Source organism: Schistocerca nitens, chromosome 6 (genome assembly GCF_023898315.1).
Source record: "Schistocerca nitens isolate TAMUIC-IGC-003100 chromosome 6, iqSchNite1.1, whole genome shotgun sequence".
In the NCBI taxonomy this organism is placed as follows: domain Eukaryota; kingdom Metazoa; phylum Arthropoda; class Insecta; order Orthoptera; family Acrididae; genus Schistocerca; species Schistocerca nitens.
In genome coordinates this window covers 709,026,447-709,050,143 of record NC_064619.1, presented here as the reverse complement: position 1 = coordinate 709,050,143, position 23,697 = coordinate 709,026,447, and positions in this window count along the sequence as shown.

Genomic DNA, 23,697 nt, shown 5'->3' with positions numbered 1-23,697 from the left:
AGATTAGAATTGAATACGCCTAGTGTAAGAGTGTGAAAGGAAAACCTGTCATTCAAATATTACAAATTGGAACTGCTGCAAGAGTGAAGAGAACATGACACACAAGAACGAGCTCAGTTTTGTGTAGAAATGTTTAACAAAATACAGGCGGAAAATGATTTTCTTAATAAGATTGTATTCAGTGATGCAGTCGCCTGTATATACAGTGGATACGAACCGAAAGCATGTCTTGTAATCGTAGATGTACACGTCTCACTTAAGATACATGTTTTTGGGCTGTAAGAAGTAACAAGATTGATGGCACTTTCTTTATTACCGAGCCAACTGTAACTGGCATATTATGTCTGCACAAGCTTGAACATAATATAATGCTTTAATTACAACTGGTTATGGGCACAAAATTTATTTTCCAGCAAGATGGCGCCCCACCACAATATTGTAGGTACGTTGTCGCGTATCTGTGTAGGAATGTGCTGACTTCGATCGAACGTGGTGGAACAATATTTTGACCACCACTATCACCTCATTTAATCAATAATTCTTTTGCCACGAATATGATGTTTCTCATTATTTTATTGCAACGAATCACAGAGTTAACAACGGGTTTTCCAGTGATTCTCAATTTGCTAGTGCTCAGAAACGGCATATATACATATAGGCTTGACATGATGCCAATATGGCGCCTCACAACTCTGTACTGAAGGGAGACGGCGTGCGTGTAACGCAGGTGACGTTGTGACATCTCATTGGTTAACGCTCAGACGCACGCTCAGAATATCTGCACATTCGGAAAGACACCCGAACGTGCTATTCCACGCTATGACGTCAGAAACTCGGCACGCTCATCGCTCAACGTTCGGATGCACGGTCCGTGTGGCGACGGCGTAAAGCCGTCGGCACACGGACCGTGCATCCGAACGTTGAGCGTTGAGCGTGCCGAATTTCTGACGTCATAGAGTGGAATGGCACGTTTGGGAGGTCTTTCCGAACGTGCAAAGCAATATCCGGCATGTCAGATATTCTGAGCGTGCGTCTGAGCGTTGACCAATGAGATGGCACAACGCCACTACGTCACACGCACGCCGTCTCCCTTCAGTACAGAGTTCTGAGGCGCCATATTGGCATTCATTTCAAGCTTATATGTATATATGCCGTGTCTGAGGACCAGCAATTGAGAATCACTGGAAAACCCGTTGTTAACTGTGTGATTCGTTCCAATAAAATAATGAGAAATAACATATTCATGGCAAAAGAATTATTGTAACTAGCATATTATGAGAGTAGGCTATTTGAAGGCAACGACACACTGAAGACACACCCAAAACGCAATGTTCTTGGTACAACTTGTTATAACTAAATTTCAATCAGTAACATATCTACGATAAGGTTTTCTGCAAGACGTAACATATTATGATTAGTTCCAAATGTTGGGTTGTTGGTTTGGCGTAATGAGTAGCGTCGCTGTCTTGCTTTGGGTCGTTAGTTGGGGCGGTGGTTCGAGTCTCGACACTCTTAAATTTTATTTCCTGACATTCGCGCTTTTATTAGGTTCTGATACTTTATTATTAGTTTAATGTAAGTATATACTATAATATTTGATGTTATAGAAATATAAGTTCATCTTTTTTGAGGGGTGACTTTGTTCGATTGGCTTTATCTAGAGGACAGCTTGCGCTACTTGTAAAAAGATATTTTGCTCATTTTTCTTTTACGCATCGTAATTCACATATTGCAAAGTTTCTGCTACTGGGCAGGAACAGTGATCAAGTAAGACCGACCTTGGGATTATACTAAAATGTGGAAATGATGAAATAATGTTTATCTTATGCGGAGAAGTATTCCAAATTTGTAACGCACTGCTTGTAATGGAACTTTTATAAGCCTGTGTCCTTATTGATTGGACATGGCATTTTCCTTTTCGGGGACGATGGAGCAAATGTGTGTTTTAATAGAGCGAACGAGGAAATTTTACGCGCGCACGTTGAGTAAACAGTGTGATTTACGAACTAGAAACATCCCTCAACTGCCGCTGGAGTGCGTTGCGATCGCGTATACGACGTTGGGGCCCACGTACCGTATGCACAAGTCGCATCGTTCCAGAGCGTTCAGCAGCACGTTGAACTTGGCACGCTCAACGTTAACGTTCGACAGCACGGTCCGTGTGCCGACGGCGTAAGGCTCTGGCGCATCGTACTGTTCCTGCAGCAGCAATCTGAGCAGCAGTTGACAACATAGTGGCGCAACGAACTGTTACAAGTCGGTTACTTCAAGGACAGCTCCGAGCCAGATGGCCCGTAGCGTGCATTCCACTGACCCAAAACCAGCGCCATCCGCGACTTCAGTGGTGTCAAGCGAGAGCTCGTGGGAGGAAAGGGTGGAAATCTTTCGTGTTTTCTGATGAAATCTGGTTCTGACTCAGTGCCAGCGACGGGCGAGTGTTGGCCAGTCCGCATGCCATACACACCGGACCTACACCTGGAGTTACGGCCTGAGGTGCGATTTTGTATGACAGCAGGAGCACTCTCAAGGTTATCCCACGCACCCTGAACACAAAATTGTACCTCAATCAGGTTATTCAACCTGTTCTGCCGCCATTCATGAACAGCATTCGAGGGGATGTTTTCCAAAATGCTCTGCAGAGTGTCCACATGTAACCTTGCTCTGCTCAATCACCAGCTCTGTCACCAGTCGAGCACATATGGGGCATCATCGGACGACAACTCCAGCGTCATCAACAAACAGCATTAACCGCCCTTGTATTGACTGACCAAGGCGTGGAACTCCATCCCACAAATTTGACATCTGGCACCTATAAAAGACAATGGACGCACGTTTGCATGCTTCCATTAAAGAATCTGGTGGTTATACCAGCTATTAATGTACAAGCATTTTACATTTGCAGTGGCATATTTCGCGCATACATTAACCTGTGATCCTGCAATCTTAATCACTTAAATACGTTACCTAGACAAATTTCATTACTGTACATTAATTAATTTGTGAGCCGGCCGCGGTGGTCTCGCGGTTAAGGCGCTCAGTCCGGAACCGCGCGACTGCTACGGTCGCAGGTTCGAATCCTGCCTCGGGCATGGATGTCTGTGATGTCCTTAGGTTAGTTAGGTTTAAGTAGTTCTAAGTTCTAGGGGACTGATGACCACAGATGTTAAGTCCCATAGTGCTCAGAGCCATTTGAACCATTTGAATTAATTTGTGATGGCGCGACTTTTTCTGTTAGCGTATATAGAAAACAGCTACATACAATGTGGGATGCAAATCCGGCTTCTCGAGGTGATTCCTCAGCTCCGTGTGACACTATGCTTACGATGTGCAATCAGTTCAAATGGCTCTGAGCACTATGGGACTCAACATCTTAGGTCATAAGTCCCCTAGAACTTACAACTACTTAAACCTAACTAACCTAAGGACATCACACACACCCATGCCCGAGGCAGGATTCGAACCTGCGACCGTAGCAGTCCCGCGGTTCCGGACTGCAGCGCCAGAACCGCTAGACCACCGCGGCCGGCACAATCAGTTCACTATAGAAAACACTAACACACAGTTAGTAAGGTTAGTGGTACATCAAGATGTACCACTGCGCTTCTTCCTGTGAAAATACTGAAAATGTGGTACGATCTGAATACCCTCAGGATTGAAACAGTTTACCACTTTGTCGCATAGCGGTGGCTGAGCGGTTCTAGGCACTTCAGTCTGGAACCGCGCTGCTGCTGCGGTCGCAGGTTCGAATCCTGCCTCGGGCATGGATGTATATGATGTCCTTAGGTTAGTTAGGTTTAAGTAGTTCTAAGTCTAGGGGACTGATGACCTCAGATGTTAAGTCCCATAGTGTTCAGAGCCATTTGAACCATTTGAAGTTTCTCGGATAGTTCGATATGGACACTACTGCTATGAGAAAGACAGATACCGGTTGACACACAGTTATGATATAGTAGGAAAGATTACAAATGAGAAGCACAATATTGTGAATGTCCGACAGTATTAACCGGTTTTCAATTAACAAGGCTATCATCAGATTCCAACTGACAACGCCACAGTGTCTTTAGAGAGGGTACAGAATTGAAAAGGTGTTGTACATCGAAGAGAGGCAAGGACACAGATAATTGTCATTTTTGACAGTCCAGTGGTGAAGTAACTGAAAATTTTAAACAAAAACTAAATGTAAGGGGAATAAACAAGGTATACATAAACACTCAACACTGAAAAATGTGTGTGTGTGTGTGTGTGTGTGTGTGTGTGTGAGAGAGAGAGAGAGAGAGAGAGAGAGAGAGTGAGTGTGTTCATGCACGCATGAAAATGTGGAAGGGAGGAGCAATGGGTTAACTGAACATAAGAAAAAATTTGCATGTGGTAAAACAACCTAGTAGCAAATATCAACAGTTTCAATTAAAGTAACAATCAAAATAACATAAAATTAATACAAGACAAATTTGCTGGAAAATAGCTTTAAGAGGTATTGCATATTAAAGGTGATACAGAAAGAACTGACAGTTGTAACGAGAAATACGTAAGCATTGTTATGTATCCGTTGTATAAGATTTTGCTGTACTGTACGAAAGATGTATGCATTATAAAACAATAGGATGTACGGCGCACATAGACAGTAAGAATAATAAATACAGGAAAATTAGAGGTACAGAATGGAACACACAGTATGAAGGAATAAGAGGATTGAATGAGAGGAGAGGAAGCAATGGGCTGAGTTTTGTCATTTAATATGAAACGAGGACTATGGGCCATACGTTTATTGTTTTCCATGGCTTCCAACAGACTGAATTTTGGGGCCTTGTTTGCTAAGGGAAGGACATGGGACTGTTTGGTAGCCATGGCGCTCACTGAGTACACTCTCAACGAATGTGGAGTCATGATTCGGCAACTTCAAGCTGTGTCTACGTTCAGTTAAACGTTCAGTTAAACTAGTTGCTACGTCTCTGGCTGACTGGCCAATGTAAAACTTACCGACGTCACGACAAGTAATTGTTTATTTCACGGCCGCAGACCATGGGCAGTGTAGATTATTTTGTGTCTTTTGCTAGTGATAAAAATCGTTGATTATGAAAAGGCACTTTATAGGTGAAAAACAATTGTTAATATTAGCAAGAAACGCAAAACAACCTACACTGTCCTTGGTCTGCGACTGTGAAAAGGTGTCTGTACTCTTCACCAACACTGGTCATTTAAATAACTAATTGTTCACCTGAGGATGATGGTGTGAACCATCGAAACGCGTAGTGGCAAAATGAACAAGTGACTGCCGCAGAGACTCTTACTTGTATTCAACAGTCCCAGCCGCCATAATAACATCCCTTATGGACGAAATATTCACTATGGTCACGAAGCTGTTCTACCAAGAAGCGCCGAAAGAATCAGTTGACATTATGCCAGGAAAAGTATTCTGCTGCAGCAGCATCTGATTTGAGGAATAAGGGCAGAGCGACTTACGTCAGAGTCAGCAGTCGCAAAAGAAGCGCGCAGCCTTGCAAATCGCGCTAATGAGTTCAATGGTCTGGAATAGTATCGGCGTGTTGCAGCCAGCACGTGCGGCTACTCCCGGTAGACACTCCATTCGGCGAATACCGCTCGCGCAGCCTATCAAAGCATATTGCCCATCGATCACGCACAGATACAGCCCCATTGTCAGTGTAGCCATTTGTAATGACGGTGGCCCTCGATCAGAAGCTCAATTGAATGAGCAACAGCGTCGTTCAGTCCGCAAAACCGACAGCGGTTCCATATGTGTCCACGTGCAAATCTATCGAACGAACGATTCGTTGTCACACACAGTCCATCGGATGTTGTCCCTGCTTTGTTAGCACTGTGAAGCTCTTTTTAATTACTTTTCACATCACAGGAAAATACTCATACCAGCCTTTCCTACGAAAGGGTCACTGTAGATAACTCCTACACAGGGCTCTGAAATATCCCCGAATTTTCCAGAGAAAAAGAAGTGAAGTCGTATAGAGACGGAAAATGTGAAATACCGAAAAATATCAGGTTACGTGGCACGTGCCCAGAGAAACGAGAACGCTAAAGCGTAGCCTTCAGAGCATTGGGGAGGCGATCCAAACCCGGACTTAATTCACCTCACGGTTTAACGACGAGGGCTGGTGAGGCGGCCAGCTTTTAGGAGGTTTCTCACATCCTACTGGATAAATACCATGCTGGTACCCACGTCCCGCCTGAGATACACACTGCAAAAACATTGAAAAAGTTCTCTCAGTTGAACTTGGGATCCACATTAGACGCAGACGGATGAGATATACAGGTTTCTTTCCTGGGGCAGTGGTTGTGTCAACAGGAGCATCCAGCCACCAAATGCCACTAAATCTGCCAAATATCATGTAGAAAAGCTCCGGCCCCGTATACAAACGATAAAAGCCAGAAAGGGGAAGTACAGAGGAAAGCAAGCTACATGGCATCGCCTGCTTCATCATTTACACAACGTCTCGTCCCAAGAAATGTCTAACCTCCGTATATAAATTATGAGGGCCTTACGCGAAAAGGTTTATTCGGGAAATCACAGACGTACACAAAGTTGCTAATATTCTGGTACAAATTGCTTTTCCGCATGGTCACAATTGTTACCTCAGCGTTTGTTCCATCGGTAAACCAATCTTGTAAACCATAAAATACACTGACGGACGAAAACCAAAACACCAAAAAATAATTAATGAAGAGTAATTAAATTTCGAGAATACATTTGTCTATATAAAATATTTAAGTGATTAACATCGCAAGATCACAGGTCAATACAAGCTTGAGATAAGCCATTGCAAATATGAAATGCTGGTTCATTAATAACCGGTATAAACTCGAGAATTTTGAATCCAAGCATGGAAATGTGCATGCACTGAGTTGCACAAGTGCCGGATGTCAATTTGTGGGATGGAGTTCCATGCTTGTGGAAGTTGGTCGGTCAATAAAGGGACGGTTAATGCGTGTTGTGAACGACGCTGGAGTTGCCGTCCGATGAAGTTCCATATGTGACATATTGGAGACAGATCTGCTGGTCGAGGGGGCCAAGACTACACGTCGACACACTGTACAGCATGTTGGGCTACAACGACGATATGTGGGTAAGCGTTATCCTGTTGGAAAACAACCCTCTGGAAATCTGTTCATGAATGGCAGCACAACAGGTCGAATCACCAGTGACTTTCAGTTTCGTAGTCAGTGTACGCAGGACAACCACGGGAGTGGTCTTTCCGTCACACGAAATTGCGCCGCAGACAATAACTCCAGGTGTAGGCCTAGTGTATCCAGCACGTAGACAGGTTGGTTGCAGGCCCTCAGCAGCAGGCTCTAACCAACATGCGGCCTTCAGAGGCACCGAGGCACAACCACCTTATATCAGAAAACACAACAGACCTCCACACTGCCCTTCAATCGGCTCTCGCTTGACGCCACTGTAGTCGCAAGTGGTGGCGGTTTCGGGTCAGTGGAATGCACGCTACATGGTGTCTGGCTCGAAGCTGTTCTTGACGTAACTGATTTGTAACAGCTTTCGGTGCCAACAGCTGCTGCATATGCAGTAAGATGCGCCTGGGCCAATCGCTGAACGTGATGTTCATCCCTCTCGGTAATGCCACGTGGCAGTCCACAGTCAGGTCTTTTTGCGGTTGTAGTTTCTAGTGATCACCACAGTCAGCAATCATGTACAGTGACTACATTCCTGCCAAGTCTTTCAGCAACATCGGAGATGGACACCCAGCTTCTCGTAGCCCTATTACACAATTTCGTTCAAACTCAGTGAGGTGTTGATGATGTCGGCTTTGTCACCTTAAAGGCATTCTTGACAAATACCAACTCACTACTTCTATCTCAGAGATAACTAACGCTCACAACAATTACAGTGTTTATTTAAAGCAGAACTTATTTGCATTCCCATAGCGGCGGTACTATGGCCACTCTTATGAGGCTGGTGCGAAATCTGTTCAGATATCATTTTCCAGATGTAAAAGCACGCCTACGAACGTTCGTTTGTATCACAGAGCTTCTTATTAATGCTAAGATTTTTTTGACTGTAAATCAGAATCGAGGCCTAGAGCTACGTAGCCATCGCTTCTGAGGCGGCGACCAGCAAGGGGCCACTGTAACGATCGGAAGAGCTGGAAGTCGCTTGGGACGGCATCCGGGCTGTTCCAATACAGGTCATCGGAAACGCTGGACCAAATAACACGTAACCTAACCTGGATGCAGTCGGGCGTTTCAGTCCAACAACTTTAGAAACCAGCTCCGTTGGTTTTCCTCTCAATCGTCTTCTGCAGTTGTTCCAGCGATCCAGAGTGGCACACCCATAGGTGGCAGCATTAATGGTGTCCCCTTAGGCTCGGTAATCAACCAGTAGCACAATCTGCATGCTGCAAACAACGGCGGCCATAACGTTGGAAGACTTTCTTATGCAAAAAATTGTTCTCAGGATTGTTCATGCAGATTTATGTCAGGACTGAACTGATAAAGATCCAAAACCTAGACAATACGAGGTGTGGCTAGAAAAAAACCTGACTAGTACTGGTGAAACAATAAAACGAATGCAATAATGCTGAAAGTCGCGTGGCCTGTCACGTGACTCTCACTCCGCCTACTGCTCGAGTTTCATCTGCCTCCTGCACTCAGTCTGCCCGTGGCGTCTGTTTTAAGTAGTTGACGTTTTGTCTGTGCGTCGGAAAATGGTGAGTGTACAGAAAGAACAGCGTGTTAACATCAAATTTTGTTTCAAACTAGGAAAATCTGCAAGTGAAACGTTTGTAATGTTACAACAAGTGTACGGCGATGATTGTTTATCGCGAACACAAGTGTTTGAGTGGTTTAAACGATTTAAAGATGGCCGCGAAGACACCAGTGATGACACTCGCACTGGCAGACCATTGTCAGCAAAAACTGATGCAAACATTGAAAATATCGGTAAACTTGTTCGACAAGATCGCCGTTTAACAATCAGAGCAGTGTCTGAGTTAACAGGAGTTGACAAGGAAAGTATTAGGCAGATTCTTCATGAAAGTTTCAACATGAACAAAGTGTGTTCAAAAATGGTTCCAAAGTGTCTCACAATTGAACAGAAGGAACGCCGAAGAATGATTTGTTCAGACATCCTGGAAAATATTGAAAGTGATCCCACCTTCTTACAAAATGTTATTACTTGCGATGAATCGTGGTTTTTTACTTACGATCCCGAAACTAAACGCCAATCGATGCATTGGAAAACTCATGGTTCTCCACGACAAAAAAAAGCACGAATGTCAAAATCGAAATTCGAGGCAATGATGATTGTTTTTTTTTGACATCAAAGGGATTGTGCACATTGATTGGATACCAGAGGGACAAACAGTGAATCAGCATTACTACATTAGCGTCCTGGCTACCCTACGTGAGCGAGTACGGAGAAAACGGAACGATTTGTGGAGAAAAAAGTCATGGATCCTTCACCAAGACAATGCCCCAGCTCACAGTGCGTTGTCAGTGAAGACGTTTTTGGCAAAACACAACATTCCCATCTTAGATCATCCACCCTACTCACCTGATTTGTCCCCCTGTGACTTTTTTCTTTTCCCTAAAGTCAAGTCAGCTTTGAATGGAACTAGATTTGAGACTGTTGAAGCAGTAAAAGAAAAAGCGACGGAAGTAATGTATGGACTTACCGAAAATGATCTGCAGCATTGCTATGAACAGTGGAAAATTCGTATGGAGCGGTGTAGAGACCGAGGAGGAGAGTACATTGAAGGAGATAACATGAAATTGTAAATAATTGTAAATAAATGTTTTTTCCAGCATCAGTCCGGTTTTTTTCCAGCCGCACCTCGTATATCCATTTGTACACTGAGGTGACGAAAGTCATGGGATAGCGATATGCACATGTACACATAGCGTTAGTATCGCGTACACAAGGAATAAAAGGGTGGTGCATTGGCGCAGCAGTCATTTGTAGTCAGGTGACTCACGTCAAAAGGTTTCCGGCGTGCCGGCCGAAGTGGCCGTGCGGTTAAAGTCGCTGCAGTCTGGAACCGCGAAAAAAGCGAATCCAATATTCCAGGATCCACAGTGTCACGAATGTGACGATAATACCAAATTTCATGTATTACCTCTCCGCACGGACAATGCGGTCGTCACTTATCGACCGAGAGCAGTGGCGTCTGGGTAGAGTTGTCAGTGCTAATAGAGAAGCAACAATACGTGAAATAACTGTGGAAATCAATGTGGGACCGTCGACAACATATCCGTTGGAATAGTGCGGCGAAATTTGGCATTAATGTGCTGTGGCAGCAGACGACCGATGCCTTTGCTGACTGCACGACGTCGCCTGCAACGCCTCTCCAGGACTCGTGAGCGTGTTGATTGGACCGTAAACGACTGAAGAAACGTAGCGTGGTCAGACGAACCCCGGAATCAGCCGGTAAGAGCTGATTGGTTCCACTGTGACGCAGATCGCACGAAGCCGTGGACCCAGTTTGTCAACAAGGTACTGTGCAAGATAATCGTGCTTGCATAATGGTGCGGGCTGTGTTTTAATGGAGTGGACTGGCTCCTCTGGTCCAAATGAACGGGTCATTGATTGGGAATGGCTATGTTAGATTACTTGAAGACCATTTGCAGCCATTCCCGGACGTGAAGTTCCCAAATAACGACGGATTTTTTTATAGATGACAATATACCGTGTCAACGGACCACAATTACTCGCGATTTGTTTGAAGAACAATCTGGAAAATTCGAGCGGATCGTTTGACCACCAAGACCTCGCGACACGAATCCCATCGAACTTTTATGGGACATAGTGGAGAGGTCAGTTCTTCACCCTTGCAATTATGGATTGCTGTAGAGACAGCATCCCTCATTATTTCTGTAGTGGGTTTCCAGTGACTTGTTGAGCTCACGCCATGTCCAATTTCTGCGCTAAGCCGGGCAAAAGGAAACACAACACTATATTAGGAAATATCCCGTGCTTTTGCCACTTCCTTGTATATGTTGCCATTGGGAAAGTTCGAAGGTTTATAGTAGACAAATGTGCATGTGTGTGTGTGTGTGTGTGTGTGTGTGTGTACGTGTGTGTGTGTGTTTTGTAGGTTGCTAACTACCTTTCACCTTTGTGTCCTCTTCAACTGTGCTGCACACGGGTTTAACGAGGTGTTAGAATGCCTCAGGATGTTGGACACTGGAAGGAAGTCAGTGTTCTAACTCATCCAAAAGATTTTCCACTGGGTTCAGGTAAAGGACTCTGAGCAGGCCAGTTCATTTGAGGAATATTACTGCCCAAAAACCATTGTTTTATCAAAATGCTTTATGACAGGGTGCATTGTCATGCTGATACAGTCGCCAGGCCTCAAGTGCTCCTCACCTGTACACAGGACACAATGCTGTCAAATGTATGTATATCCCTCCGCAATACGGTTTTCGTTCAGCGCAACAAGGAGATACATCCTAACCACGAAAAATACCTCCATATCGTAACACAATCTCTTCGATACCTGGTTGTTGGCACCAAACTAGATGGCAGCTGACGCTATTTAGGCATTCACCAAACCCAAAACTCTTCCGCTGGACAGTGCGATTCATCTCTCCAAGGTACGCGTTTACAGTCAGCCACTGACTACAGGGAGTGTGTCCCACGAGGTGCTGCTGGACTGTTGTATCCCATTCACAACCACTCTCCATGATGCTCGATGTTCCCCGTCCGTCGGTACGTGAGGATTCCCTGGCCTTTGTTTAGCTGTGTTCTGTCCTTGGCGTTTCCATTGCACAACATCATCACTAGTAGTCGACTTGGGTAGCTTTGAAATGTCCCTGATGGATTTATTACTCACGTGACATCCAATGCCTAGTCTATGTACAGAGTCACTGATCTCACGTGGTGGACCAATTCCGCTTTTACTGCATATCTGTTGACAACGCAATACTCCCTGCCTACATTTCTACCGACGGGTCTGCGTCTCGTAACTTCAAATGGTCCCTTCTACATTACACAGGTGTGTCTGGATACTTTTGATCAGATAGTGTGTTGTGGGAATATTACACAAGCGTCATGTCCTTTCGATTCTCAGCGTTCTGAATATTTTACTAAGAACGAAAGGAACTGTCAACGCTGGGGGTCGTTTTTGTTTTTATGTAAATCATGGATTGATACTCCAGGTTAGGGAACTGAATTCTGTGGAGAGTTGATTATATGTGCAAGGTTAATCTTCAAAATAATGAATGGGGAAACTTACGACTATGAACTGGAACACAAATTACAATTATTTTGATTTATTCCAATAATAGGCTTGTAAAACAAACGACAACCAGTGGCAATATTGATCTAATAAGTCCTGGCATATCTGACATAGTTGTTGAGAGGAGAGATACTAGTAATAGCGCAAAAAAATTAAGTATAATCGCGAAGTGCCCATTGATTGTCACAACATTAACTGGAAATAGATGTCACACATATGAAACTTCCTGGCAAATTAAAACGGTTTGCTGGACCGAGATTCGAGCTCGAGAGCTCTGCCTTTCGAGGGGGGAGATGCTCCGCCAACTGTTTTTATATCTCATTTTGTTCGTTATTGGTCGTTGTATTTGTTCGGGACGGACGTCCCATGGCGCTTGTTTAAGTGCATCGTTGATCCATTCACTCAGTTCTTGTATTACAGAGGGCAACTAACCCTCTGACCCAACACGCTGAGCTACCGTGCTGGCAGCCAACTTTGCTACCCAAGCACGACTGACGACCCGTCCTCACAGCCTTACTTCCGCCAGTACCTCGTCTTCTACCTTCGAAGCATCACAGAAGCTCTCGCGCGTGAGCTCTGCCGGGAAGCTTCATATCAGCGCACACTCACTCAACTGCAGACTGAAAATTTCATTCTAGTACACATATGATTCGAATTGAAAGCAACTTTCATGGTTATAAAATGCAAGTCTTCGGAGTGAAGACAGAAGTAATTTGATTACTTATCAGTGACTTTAATGGCTCTACACATCCTCTCACGATTGTGGCTTGGCCTCACCGCAGTAGTGAAGGGGGCTGCCGAAGTGGCTGAAGAACTGACGACTCATGGAAACAATGACCCTCATCAGCGGCTAGGTTGAGATTAGCCCAACATTTTTCTAAGTCCTCAATGCATGAGCTCATGTGGCGTGGCAGCCGGCGGCGGCTCACAGAGCAGAAGTTTGGCGGGGAGGCACCCAAAGGTCATCATGAAGGTTGGCGCTGAAGTCGAAGTCTGATTTCTGATCGAGTTTTAATTAAAGGAAAACCTCGCATTGCCGCATCCTGCATCTCTCATTGACTTCTGATTCGTTCATCTCTGGATAATCCGAGCACCAACCGATCAAGCTGCTTCTAACTGAACCCCTTGCCGTAGCTGGTAACCAATAAATTTTGTCCTACCGCCCTCCACAGAAAAAAATCACATAACTCTGCCTTTATCCCTTACTTTGGCTAATGAGGTGCTCTGCATCATCCACACCCAGTGCCACTTTCTAAATTATAATTTACTTAAGTGAGCTGATGCGACTGGCGGTTACACTGTGTAAACGTTTGTTTTTTGCAGAGTCAAAACATTCGGCAGTGTCTCGCGTTTGCAGTGACGCAGGACTGCGGGTCGCCTATTGATCTTCGAGATGTTCGTCTCTAGCTTTCAGTGCTTTGTGGGGAAACGGACAGCTCTCTGAATTTCAAGTACAATGGCACCCTCTGGTGTAATGGGCGATCCTCTTGACTCTACTTCCAAGCCTTACACGCTTATGGGCGTTCGCTCCAAGGGAATTGCTATCTGTGTTTCTATACAAAGCTTGTACTTTAAGACAATAGCCATTTGCTAGTGGCCCCTGACCCCTTCGGCCCTTCCCCTGTGGCCTTCCAAGTACTGGCAAAGGGGGGCGGCTGACTTTGTTGCCCCTGGTGATTCGTACGGCTTTTCACAGTTCGGTTGCTTCCGACATCGTCTCAGTTCTACAGGGCGTGCATATAACAATTAGGAGTACGAGAGTAATAAGGTTATATTAGTTATATACTCACAATCATTAGTACTGCTGTTTATTATATTCTGCGGTGTCAGTTAAATATTCTGATCAAATGGGATTCTCTTTATGGAACCGCATACGTCTCAAAACTGTTCGACAAAAACATCAATTATCAAACTACCTTCCATATCAGTTAATAAAGCAGTAGACACAGCAGTAAAAGACCTCCACAGGTTCGATAATAATACACCCTAGTTGGGGTTGGGTGTGCTGAAGAGCAATGAACGGCATTTAATGGTAGAAATCATACCAACTCATTTTCTATTTACTCAGAAATGAACTATTTCTACTGGACATAACACACACATCTTGTCAGGGCACAATGTCAGGCGCATTAAACCTAATTTACTCCAAATAATTAATGCATCTGCAATTATATTATTTTCCTGAACTTTACTTTCAAACAAGCAAAAGACAGAAGGTTTCAAGACTTTAGTATGTTCAGGACACAAATCCTCCAGAAATGATAAACCACCCCTAAATTCAGCTCAGCACTTATCAATTGTTCCAAACGAAAGGGGAATATTGGTTTGTGGCACACATTAATATTAAATGCGAGACCCGCCAGAGCAACCGAGAGGGCTAAATGCGCCGCTTCCTGGACTCGGGTAGGCTCGCCGGCTCAAGATCGAATCCGCACGGCGGGTTAACGACGAGGGCCGTTGTGCCAGTCAGCCTGGATGTTGTTTTCAGGCGGGTTTTCCACATCCCACTAGGTTAATAATGGGCTGGTCCCCTCGTTCCGCCTCAGTTACCTGATTCGCAGACATTTGCAAAAGTTTGCATCCTTCCGTGGCTTATACTACACACAGTCACCGTGGGTACATTGATTCTGTCCTGGGGGGTTCGGGGTGGCGGCAGGAAGGGCATCCGGCCACCCCTTCACGTTAACATGCTGCATCAATAGTAACATGGCCGACCCTGCGTGGCGCAGGACAATGTCCCACGAAAGAGAGAGAGAGAGATTAATGTGAAACGCGATTTAACTTTTCAAAGCTAATTACGCATCTGGCCACAAACAGTGTAACGCCAGGAACAAGTTTTACTTACAGTGCTGTCATGGTCCAGTAAGAAGAAAAAAATTAGTAAATTAGTTCATTAGCAGGGTATACAGGGTGCGAAATGTGGTACATCGGCTGTGACCAGGCTCTAGCCAAGCTGAAGATCGAGCCCATCTCACCTTGGATGAGAGGTAACGGTGCATGAATCCGTGCTCCTCCAACTTTATGCGCAGTGTGTGTAGTGGTGTTCAAGTCTCTAGACAACTGATGGCCAGATGTTTTGCGTGGGAGAAAAATCTGGAGAGCATGCTGACCACAGCAGCAGTCCAACGATGTCTGTATCGAGGTAGGTCAGGAGAGCAAGTGCAACATATGGTCTTGCGTTATCATGTTGAAAGATAATATGACAGACACCTCAAAGCTAGGGGCACAGCCACTGGACTTAACACGTCAGAAATTACCGGCTGCTGTCCAAATTTCCAGCTATCGACAGCGAATGTGATGGTATTGCACACCGGTGGCACTCCATACCATCACGCAAGTTATTGCGCACGTTTGATGATGACGAACGCTGGCAAATTTCGATCCCTTCGGGACCTCCACACACCAATACACCCATCGTGATGTTGTATGCAGAAGTGGGGTAGTCTGCAAATATGATGTGGTGCTTCTGCAGTGTTGCCGTTGGTAGCATCACTGCCAGCACGTCCCCCTCGTTTCTGAAGTCACAGAATAACAACGGCTGCTGTTCTGATAGTCTGTGGCGATATAGGTGTAATCGCAGCGTCGGTGCGGGTGTTTCTCTCTCTGCAAACAATCCCAAGGTACGAGACATGGTTATACGATACTGCACGGCCGAGCGAACAATGCATGTGTCCTCTCTGGCACAGTCACGTGGGGAAGTTGAGGTCCTGCAAGGCGCTAGCTCGTGGTCGTGCGGTAGCGTTCTCGCTTCCCACGCCCGGGTTCCCGGGTTCGATTCCCGGCGGGGTCAGGGATTTTCTCTGCCTCGTGATGCCTGGGTGTTGTGTGATGTCCTTAGGTTAGTTAGGCTTAAGTAGTTCTAAGTTCTAGGGGACTGATGACCATAGCTGTTAAGTCCCATAGTGCTCAGAGCGATTTGAACCATTTTTGCAAGGCGCTGAACATGGCTCTGTTGAACTGACCGACCCCATGCTCACTTGACAGTCGTGGGCATTAGTAGTAGTAGTAGTAGTAGTAGTAGTAGAAGTATCTCCTGCTTACACGAGACTAACACAATCTTCACAGAAACAACAGATATCGTTATGCGGTTTCTGAATGACAAATCGGCTGCGTCGTATTTCCATACATGCAGACTGTAGACGACGTTACTGATATTTGCTTTGTGCAGTTGAGCTGAAATGCCAATAATTTCCACATCTTCATGCAAATCTGACTTCTGGCCCATGGCCAGCATTGTATTAGGTTGGTGGATAAGTTCGAAGCGTTTTTCTTCCACATGTTGGTATTCCAGGTGCTATGGGTTTATTTAGCGATTGTCGATTTTTGTATTTAGTTCACTGCTGCTATTTGAGTTTACATATTATCATTTTGTCATTTGGACATATTAAGTGGATTTGTGGACGCTAGGAAATAGAGTGCCAAATGGAGCAATCGGTATCTTTCCGACATGTTCTTCTGTTTGAGTTCAGTAGAGGGTGTGGCAGCAGCGGAGCAGCTACAAACACTTGCGCCGTGTATGGGCTATCGTTGTGCGCCCCATTAGCTGAACGGTCAGCGCACTGGCTTGCCACGCAGGGAGGCCCGGGTTCGATTCCCGGCTGGGGAGAGAGATTTTCTCCCCTCAGGGACTGCGTGTTGTGCTGTCCTGATCATCAATTCATCCCCAATGTCGACGCGCAAGTCGCCCACTGTGGCGTCGCACTCAATAAGACTTGCACTTGGCTGCCGAAATTCCCGACTGGGAACTCCCGGCCACTGACGCCATACGATCATTTCCATTTCCATTTGGGGATAACGTCATTGGACAGAGCAGGGCAACGAAATGACTTTCTCGTTTTAAGGATGACCGTTTTGACATTAATGATTCTCCATGTTCACGAAGACCTTTCGGGTCTGATGAGGATAGCTTAAATGCATTAATCAACAATGATCCAGGTCAGGGTACTCGAGAGCTGGCAAATATGATGAACTGTGATATTTCACAATCGTGCAATATCTGCTTGCAGTGCGGAAGGTTCAAATATCGGCTGTATGGGTACCGCATTGTCTAAGGCAAAATCGCAAAAATCAGCCACACGTACATCTCTGTTTGCTCGTGAAAAGTACCGACAATTCCTATTCTAAATCATTACTGGTGGCGAGAAATGGTGTCTTTATGATAAATTAAGTAAAAGAAAGGAACGTTTGAGAAAAAAAGGAACAAAAAACAGCAACTCCCTTACAAAGACATGAGCGCATCTACAAAAAATAATGGTATGCATGCACTGAAACAGCGACGGTGTGGTGTACCACGAACTGCTCCTGGAGGTGAACCATCACTGCTGACATTAACTGTAAGCAACTGAAACGTTGTTCCCCCGATCAACGCAGTCCAAGAACAACGACCAGGAAGACTGCGTGAAAAGGTGCTACACCACGCTACCGCCGGCCCGCATTCTGCTAGACTCACAAAAAATGATATACAGGAGTTGGTTTGGGAACTCATTCCGCAACCACCTTATTAACCTGATCATCCGCCCTCAGACTTCCGCCTTGTCCGCTCTCTATCTAACAAGCTTCACGGAACTTCCTTTCCGCATGAAAATATCTCCGAACATGGCTCGACGAATTCTCGACCTCAAAACCCCGTGACTGCTACAGTCCAGCGTTAGCAGACTGTTGTAAGTAATGAAGGAGAATATATTATTTATGACTAAAGTCTCTGTTTATCTATTGTGTTTATTAAACTTACAGAAAAACGCTACGAAATTATGCACCAACCCAATACTTGCACCAAACTCTCAATTCTGTAGTCTCCGTTTTTAACTCTACAACATTTACATATTCACTACAAACGAGCAACAAAACGTAGTCTTTGGTACGTCATAGCGCACCATGTAAACAGTCGTACTTTTCAAACAACATAGTGGTTTGGCGCTATTTTTGTGTTCTTACATCGATAACTTTATGAACTCGCCAGGGTAGCCGAGAACACTAATGCGCTGCTGCCTGGAATCGGGTAGGCGCGCCGGACTCAGATCGAATCCGCCCGGCGCCCCGGCGAATGTGGTTTTTAGGTGGTTTTTAGGTGGTTTTCCACATCCTGCTAGGTGAATACTGGGCTGGTCCGCACGTTCCGCCTCAGTCACACAACTCGCAGACATCTGAAAACGCTCGCACTATTTCATGATTTACCCTAGATGCAGACAGATGTGATACACTTAATTCCGTCCTATGGAGTATGGGGTCGCGACAGCAAGGGCATCCGGTCACCCTCTAACATTGCCAAATCCACAGTAACCAGGCCGACCCCGCGTTGAAGCGGGACAAAGGACCAAAGAAAATTATGATGACATCGAGAACTATAAGAATGTCCCTTGTGAATCGAGTATTTCAGATCAATGGCATTTAATCCGCCGCAAGGATTCTATCCCAGTAGTGTCAACTGCCTATCTCGGAAATTATGAGGTTGTGGTAAGGCTGTGGTGCTGTGATGAGCGGACGGCGGTATCTTCGAGGTCCGGTGAGATAGGATATAGTCCTCTGGGGGATGTTACAGTGTATGAGGAATTCACACGCAACGAGTACGATTACGTAATTTACGCTCTGCATAAATAATTCGAACTTCTTTCCATACTTGCAAAGGAGGTTCGTGTCCCGTAATTCTGGCGATACTGTGACTTTCCTGTTGACGTTAACTTTCAAGGAATAAGTATCCTTTTCCTATGGCGTTTATTCAAAAGTCATAAGGGAAAAACAAATAAAAGTAATTTACTGAAGCGTTTAGCAGTGACAGATAAAATTGGTCTGTCAGAACCATGATCTTTTTATATAGCGTGCCTGTAAATTTAGTATCCGTTTTGCAGGAAACGTAGATGTGGATTGTTTCTGTTACAGGTACTGTGAAGAGACATCACAATGTTAAGAATTGCCGAAAGAATCACAATTCTGGAACATCGTTTACGTGGCGAAAACTATGCTGAGGTCCAGAGGCTGTTTCAGAGAAAGTATCGGAAGTATGACCTTACAAGACTTGCTATTCGGGCGCTCGTTAGCAAATTCCGGCGTACAGGATCTGTAGCTGATGAGAGACGCGCTGGGAGACAACCGGTCAGCCCACAATCTGTACAGCGCGTGAGGGAAGCTATCGAAAGAAGTCCAACGGCATCTACCCGCTGGCTGAGTCGTGAACTATTCACGCCAAAATCCTCAGTGTGGAAATTGCTTCACTACACCCTTAAAAAGAAGTCATATCATATCCAGGTGCTTCACCAGCTAGAGGATGAAGACCATACTGCACGAGCAGCCACATGTCATGATCTGTTGGAGGCTGTAGCCGAGGAGGACCTGATGTATCATGTTACGTTCAGCGACGAGACGACATCTCATGTCTGCGGCGTCTTCAACAAACACAGTTGCCGGATCTGGGCAAAGAAGCAACCCCATGAATGCACTGAGTGGCAAAGGGACTCTCCCAAAGCCAATGTGTGGCTTGGACTCATGAAAGGTAGGATCTCTGGGCCGTTTAAGTTTGCTGAAAAGACAATTACCGGAGTGACCTGCCTGGACTTGCTGCAGTTGTTCTAGGAGCCACAGTTGCAACAGGATGGTATACTTGGCTTTGTCATGTATCAGCAAGATGGGTCACCATCCCACTACGTAAACATTGTCCCAGACTACCTCAACGACACCTTTCCTAACAGATGGATTGGAAGAGCTGCAGGTCGTATGGGGGATGCTCGCTCCCCCGACCTCGCTCCCCTGGACTTTTCTGCGTGGGGTTTCATAAAGAGCCGAGCTTATGCTACCAGGGTGCCACATTTGAATGAACTGAGAGGCTTGCTTGCTATTAACCGCTCAAATGTTACAGCGCTTGTTCTACGCAACCACAAGGCGATGGGAACAGTGTGTTGGCAACAAAGGTGGACAAGTTGAACAGTATTAGATACTCCCTCTAAATACACTGTTTATTTTATTGTAGCAAATCCGGAAAATGAAAATGGAGACTTACTGAATATAGATGTGGACAAAGGTTGGTTGATTCATTTGGGGGAGGGGACCAAACAGCAAGGTCCTCTCTCCCATCGGATTAGGGAAGGACGCGGAAGGAAGTCAGCCGTGGCCTTTCAAAGGCATTTGCCCGAAACGGTGTAGGGAAATCACGAAAAACTTTAATCTGGATGGCCTGACGCGGGTTTGAACCGTCGTCCTCCCGAATGCGAGTCCAGTGGGCTAACCACTGCGCCACCTCTCTCGGTGTGGGCAAAGGTTGCCTTGAAATTAAACGGAACAGTTGGAACAATACTGAAGCGCACACATGCACGTACGCACACACACACACACACACACACACACACACACACACACTCACTTCTACAGCAGGTCTTCCCAAGACTTCTCCATCAACATCCAGTCGAAAAAATAGAGAACCCGGCAAGTACATGTAATAATGAGGCGGGCTCACCTCATCGAAAAACTGCTCACATGTTGGCAGGCGGCGTCGACAGTGATGCACTGAGAACGACGGTGTCATTGATCTGTTAACAACGAGACACCTGGGCTTTATAAATTCGCTGAGCGGCTCTTCCATTTCCCGACTCAGGAAACCATCTTAGGCAGGGTTGACCTGAAGAAACCATATTCGACTTGTCCAAGCTGAGAGCAAGTACCTCACATGGATGGCAAGGCGTAGTCACATAGTGCAGAAAAGCAGCGCACGCGCCTTGATTGCGGCATCCCTGGGGCCAGGCTGTCTGGAAACCACTTGTCCCTCTGCCTGTTGTTGTGGTCTTCAGTCCTGCGACTGGTTTGATGCAGCTCTCCATGCTACTCTATCCTGTGCAAGCTTCTTCATTTCCCAGTACCTACTGCAACCTACATCCTTCTGAATCTGCTTAGTGTATTCATCTCTTGGTCTCCCTCTACGATTTTTACCCTCCACGCTGCCCTCCAATGCTAAATTTGTGATCCCTTGATGCCTCAAAACATGTCCTACCAACCGATCCCTTCTTCTAGTCAAGTTGTGCCACAAACTTCTCTTCTCTCCAATCCTCTTCAATACCTCCTCATTAGTTACGTGATCTACCTACCTTATCTTCAGCATTATTCTGTAGCACCTCATTTCGAAAGCTTCTATTCTCTTCTTGTCCAAATTAGTTATCGTCCATGTTTCACTTCCATACATGGCTACACTCCATAGAAATACTTTCAGAAACGACTTCCTGACACTTAAATCTATACTCGATCTTAACAAATTTCTCTTCTTCAGAAACGCTTTCCTTGCCATTGCCAGTCTACATTTTATATCCTCTCTACTTCGACCATCATCAGTTATTTTACTCCCTAAATAGCAAAACTGCTTTACTACTTTAAGTGTCTCATTTCCTAATCTAATTCCCTCAGCATCACTCGATTTAATTTGACTACATTCCATTATCCTCGTTTTGCTTTTGTTCATCTTATATCCTCCTTTCAAGACACTGTCCATTCCGTTCAACTGCTCTTCCAAGTCTTTTGCTGTCTCTGACAGAATTACAATGTCATCGGCGAACCTCAAAGTTTTTACTTCTTCTCCATGAATACCTACGAATTTTTCTTTTGTTTCCTTTACTGCTTGCTCAATATACAGATTGAATAACATCGGGGACAGGCTACAACCCTGTCTGACTCCTTTCCCAACCACTGCTTCCCTTTCATGCCCCTCGACTCTCCGGCTAATGGCGATAAATTGATGCCCTTTATACCGCACTAAGGCTTTCGAAACAGCTTTCCTGCAACTGTTTGCTACACAGCTGTTGACGTAATAGAAGTGCCATTCATCTCGTTCTTAATTCGATGCAAATAAACGTGGGGGGACTGTTTCGTGAGGTGACTAGCTGTTCTGGCAGTTAACAATTATGACGTTTAATGTTTCATATTCGAATGATGAGCCGTATTAACTAATTATTTCACGTGAACAAATTCACCATACGCCTCCACTCCAACTGCTCATATAGTACTTAAAGTTAGTAAAAGGGTGAACGGCCTTTCAGACCATGATGCCCAAATTTTAACACTAAAACGCTTTTTACTCAAACAAATGTCACATGAAATTACAAACTATGTAGGAAAGTTAATCTAACAACGATAGAGAATTTTTTAAACCTCGTCAAGGAACACGAGTAACATGATGTTTATAGTGCCGATAACATAGATGATAAATATAATGCTTTCCTTAACACATTTCTCACGCTCTTTGAGAGTTGCATTCCATTAGAACGTTCTAAGTAGGTACTAGCAGTAATAGGCAGCCCGAGTGGCTGACTAGTGGGATAGGGATATCATGTAGAACAAAATGGGGATTATATCAAAATGTTCGAAGTAGTCACAGTCAATCTACAGTAGCCCATTACAAACGGTCATGCAAGGTGCTTAAAACGTTATTAGGAAGGCAAAGAGTATGTGGTATGCAATACCTAATTCACAGGACAAAATTAAAATCATATCGTCAGTTGTGAAGGAACTGTCTGCTCACTAGCATAAGGTCGACGATATAAGTTCAGTTCGTGGTAAAAATATTTCTGTTAATGATGAATCAGATGTATGTACAGTATTTAACAATCATTTTCTGAGCATTTCTGGTAAATTAATTAAAAATTTAGTTTCTTTAGGGAATCATGTAACTTTTCTGCAAATGACTTTCCGAGATTGATGTCTGAAATACTCCTCTGTGATCCAGACAAGGGGGCGATTGAGTTAATAATCAAATCACTGAACACTAAGGACTCTCATGGCTATGATGAAGTGCCTAGCAGAATATTAAAGTACTGTGCCGAGCTTGTTAGGCCTGTATTTAGCCATATTTGTAATTTCCTGAAGTACTCAGTAGTAAAGCCGCTTTATAAAAAGGGAGAAAGGGATAATGCAGACAATTTTAGACCTCTTTCTATGCCATCAGTGTTTACTAAAGTTATTGAAAAGGCTTTGTATGTAAGGATAATTGATCATTTTATATCACACTATTTGCTATCATATTTGCAGTTCGGTTTCAGAAGTCGTTCAGCGACTGAAAATGCTATATTCTCTTTTCTCTGTGCGGTACTGGATGGGTTAAACAAAAGGTTTCGAACGCTAGGCATATTTTTTGATTTAACTAAGGCGTTTGATCGTGTTGATCACAAAATATTGCTCCAGAAGTTGGACCATTGCGGAATACAGGGAGTAGCTCATAATTGGTTCACCTCTTACTTTAGTAACAGACAGCAAAACATCATTATTCACAATGTTGAGAATGGTTGTGATGTAGGGTATGAGTGGGGTACGGTCAAGTGGGGGGTACCCCAGGGATCAGTGTTGGGGCCACTCCTGTTCCTTACTTAAATGACTGACATGCCCTCTAGTATTACAGGTCACTCTAAAATTTTTCTGTTTGCTGATGACACTAGCTTGGTAGTAAAGCATGTTGTGTGCAGCATTGGCTCGGTTTCAAATAGTGCAGTTCATGACCTAAGTTCATGACTTG